Here is a 4,695-nt window from a genome sequence, read left to right on the forward strand (position 1 = left end):
AGAAGACCCCAGCCATGCTACTCAAAGATTTGGGAAGGCTCAAGATGGAGGGAAAATAAAAAGTAAAAGGTTTCAATCAAAGGTTTACATGTATTCTGAACAAGTTTTGTAGCAGACACTAAACCTCATGACTCCATCATTGTTTATTACTACACGTCCGCACTGCCAACCAATGTTACACAGTTCTTCAAGCGAGCTGTGAAACTAACACTCTTGGAAAGTTGCGAAGTGGCTATTGCTATTGAGAAAGACCTGCGCATGATCGTAGTCATCAAGGATGATGAATCAACCAAGGAATCCAAAGATGCGAGCAGGAAACCCCAAGTAATGGTGAGCAAGGGCAGAGACAAGGAAGAAACTGATATTGAGACCCTCACTTGCCTTATCAAGAACTCGACCAGGGAAGTGTCTGAGCTCAAGCAATGGAAAATGGACACATTTCCAAGCAGCCATCCGCCTAGAAAAAGACAAGAAAATAGCTCATTGAGTGGCTCATCAAGCAGTAACCAGTTCGCTTCAGAAACTTCATAGAAGCCTGTGTTCCAACTCGAACAATGTGCAATCCTAAGTTATGTTCCTTCCAAGAAGAACATGACGCTAAGAACCCTTGTTCGGATTGGAAGCAATTCTTTAGCTCTGTCTGCAGTCATGCACTCAATGAGGAAAGCAATATTCAGGAGTAGCTAGAAGAAACTCACGATGACAAAGAGGTTGCACCTAATGAAACATCAAGTTCTGGTCATGTGGTGAATGCATATTAGTGCTCGCAAGTAATGTTGAAGAAAAACATCGAGAAGCAGCCCCAAAAGAAAAATGATCATTACAATCTTAGGACTAAACGGGCTCCCCCTACACTAGGGGAAATGCAAGAGAAGGTGAGACTGTTGATGAAGAAGGCTGATCCACTGACCGCCCCAAAGCAGAAAATAGAAAGCAAGTCTGGGAAGAAAGTGGCAGATAAGAGTACATCCATGAGTAGTAAGTTGCAAAACACTCTGTCAGACAACACGAATATCCATTCCACCATGGATACCTCAATGAGTCTACCAGCTATGGACTACAACATTGTTGATGACATGAATAAAACTTAAATGAACATTAGTTTGTTTGAGTTAGCCAATGTCCAGAGTCAGCAATATATCCTCCCGCGTGCATTGGGATAGACAACAACGGACAGCACAACCTCTACTGGCAAGGGAGCAAGCACACCTCCTGGATCACTTTCCACTGTGCTCAATACACTCCAGATGGAAGAAGCAAACTTAGGTTTCCCCCAATTCCTACTTTCATTTGAAGTGTTTAACTATAATGTTCACAACTACTTGGTTGATTTTGGCACAGTAGCCAACGTCATGTCACTCTCCATCGCTAGGAAGATCAACAGACAGTTGAGCGAGACATCCATACAAATCATCCAACTTGATGGAACATTGGTACTAGCCATTGGTGAACTACGAGATGTGATCATCCGACTATCTCATGACAGTCGAGTCCACCAATGCAGCAACATATTTTTTGTGGACATACCAGAATCATATGGTCTATTACTCAGTAGAGACTGGTCCAGCAAGCTAGATGGATATTTTTCTACAGACTGGTCTCACATGTGTCTTCCATACAAGGGCATATGCAACCAAATCCAGGTGTTATCCGAGAGGTATAGGAAACACAAGGTCACTCCCATTAACGGTGAGAATGAACCGTCGGCCTTCGTAGAACTCATCTTTGGCAACTGCCTTCCGGAAACAACATTGGAGTGTTATCCTGCACGGCTAGCTCCAACCTCATCAGACACGCAGTTGGGAATCCTTGCTTGGCCAACTGATGGTAATGTGACTTGTACAGTTCATGGTACCAATAGTAGCAGTAGTACTAGTATGCTAAATGGTCCGTGTACAGATAAGCTGTGGGCCATGGATTTTGACGAATCAAAGACACATGATGGCTCAAGGACCAGGTGTATCTCAGTCATCCAAAACAACAAACAATGCATGATTTCAAGTTCCTTGAAGTTCGAGTCCACAAACAACACTGCTGAGTATGAAGCACTCATGGTGAGCTTACAAAGGACCATCAGCCTCAATGCGACCACACTCAAAGTGATACTGTACCCCGCAGACAGTGTTGATGCTTTCAAGGACATAACAATTGATGAAGGTAAGCACGAGAAGCCCCTAAAAACTACAGTTGAGGGCAAGAAAGGCAACCTCATTCCCGAGAGTGGGGTTTCCCTCAACAAGCTCTATGGTTTGTAGAATTTATGTTAACGGTTGAGAAATAGCAAGACCCATAGGACCACCACTATGAACGAATAGAGCAACCTGGGAACCTATCATAATCTGAAGATAGCTAATCTTGGTACAAGCTACACATCGCAGTAGCAACAAATCTTTGACTGCTTGACTAAACAGTGATGGGATGGGTCTACACAGGCAGATGATGACCTGAGTACACACTACATGCGAGCAATTCAACACAGGATTCCAAGTAAAGGAGGAGACAAGCCATTGCAACAAAGACTAGTTAAAACACATATGTTGTTTGCACTCCTTATACAGGAAAAAGTGACTAACATTTTGGATGATTAGATTACTTGCAAAGTTCATCATCATACTTCGTTTTCTAATTTAAATTCCACACGTAAGAAATATAGGAAAATCCACTTATGCATTGATTTCATAAACTTTAACCCTTCCTGGAATAAAAGCAGCTACCCCATGCGTTCATTCGATCTCATGTTGTACGCAGGACCTGAAATAGTGGTGTTGTCTTCACTTAAAGTTCTTTTTGAATGCTACGAGGTTTCGGTAGAGGAGCTCGGTAGACTTACACTGGTCCACGAGAAGCTTGGTCCACACAGGTATCACTTGCAATCACTTGATGGGAGGATTGAAAACCATCCTATCAATGCCCAAGCTCTCAAGAATTACCTTCAATAGGCCAGGCTGCGCCAGTGCCATGTACATAGTCTACTTGCTGCTTGTTGTTTTCATCTTGTTTGCTTTGCTTATTATCCTTGTTTTTACTTTGTTTGATTCTGCTTACTATTTTTGTTCACATTCGTTTTGTTTCTTTGATATATTACTATTCTTGTTTCCGGAAATAAATGCTACCAACTACTACATTATGGCTTTTGAATAGAGTATGTGGCTGAAATTTGAAGAAACTTGTGACATTATAGCACTTGGCCAGTATTGTGTCCGTCTTCTCTATGCTTGGTTGTAACATTCGGTTGATGAAGTCTTGGCATAAAATATGAACCATCTGAAAGGGAAGCTTTGGTCCAACTATCAACCTATGTCCACACTGGGAATCCCCATGCCTGTACTTAGCCTTCTTCTCTGTGTGTTCAAGCTCCTCCAACTAGTAGAAACGGAGAAGGGGAAAATCTAAATGACAAAACCTATGTTAGAGGTCTTACATGATTCTCTAAAGGAACAACCTCTTCTGCTCACAATAAGTTGGGATCCCTTTTCCGCCCCAAAAATAAATAAGTGACTATGCATAGTCCACTTGAAAAATACTGTTAGCGCTTGAGATTTCACCTCAGGCTGAAAAGGTAAACCTTCAAGGCTACATCAAACCATTTCACCTCGTAGCTAGCCCTACGAGGTATGAGAAGGCTCTCTCGGGTCAGATTTGATAGATCTTTCAATATGATTAGGCTGACCAATTAAGAATAAGGATTTTAGGCTAGTAAATTGATAGGGGGTTTGGATTTAATGATTTTTGGGGTTTTTTAATGGAATGACGGGGCTTTTCTGGGCTACATGGGCAAAATCACAGCTTCAAACAGAAAAATATAATGACTACACAGGTTATCAACTGAGGCAAGGTAGGCATGCAATTTAACACCAAATCTGGTTTCAAATGGGATGGCAAGACTGGTGAGGAGCTAAGGAGGGCAGACAATAACTCTGAATCCTCCTTAAACAGTAGAAAACATCGAATGCGAACAAACTTATAGGAGGAGCATATAATACTATGAATTCCTACCTAATCACTTCATTTGTTCAGCTTGAAAGGGTCATGAAATGAAATGGAACATAACTGATTACATATGAGACAAAGGGAAAAACTTATGCTAAATCAACATACCACATGAATCTCGGCAAACAGAGCTGTGAAATTCCATTAAATTCTCTGTCATAAAACTGTACAATAAAAAGCTCTCTGCTTCTCCAGCAGCTCCCAGCGCTCAGAAAAACTCCCCTCTCTCTCTTTTTCTACTTCACAAATGAATTTTTAATACATCAAATACATGCTGCCCAGGCAAAACAAATTGACCCCAAAAATCCTCTGCGCTGTTACAATTACAATTACAAAAATTAGAAATGGGCGTTTCTTCTATGCTAAACATAGAACAGCATTTCCCTGAAATCCTCTAATGACTGACACATGGGGCGCAAATCCAGTTTGAAACATTAATTAAAATCTGGGAAATAGGAATCGAATCCTATTCTGTTGTTCTGGCTCCATTTGAATAGCGCTCGTGGGCCATATTCATGAGCCAACTGTTGCTACCCAAATCACTGCCGCTGGTATAAGATTGCTCATCAAAATGTAGACATGGTGTATATGAATACTGTGTAATGCTTCTAAGAGAGTAGATGATGCAGCCGTAATTCGATAATCATAAACTGAAGAAGGGCCCTCAAACCTCTGCAGAGGAAAACCATGCAAGCAACTCCACCT

This window comes from Pinus tabuliformis, chromosome J (genome assembly GCF_031772625.1).
Source record: "Pinus tabuliformis cultivar Carrire ecotype Pingquan chromosome J, CPIR1, whole genome shotgun sequence".
NCBI classification, from domain to species: Eukaryota; Viridiplantae; Streptophyta; class Pinopsida; order Pinales; family Pinaceae; genus Pinus; species Pinus tabuliformis.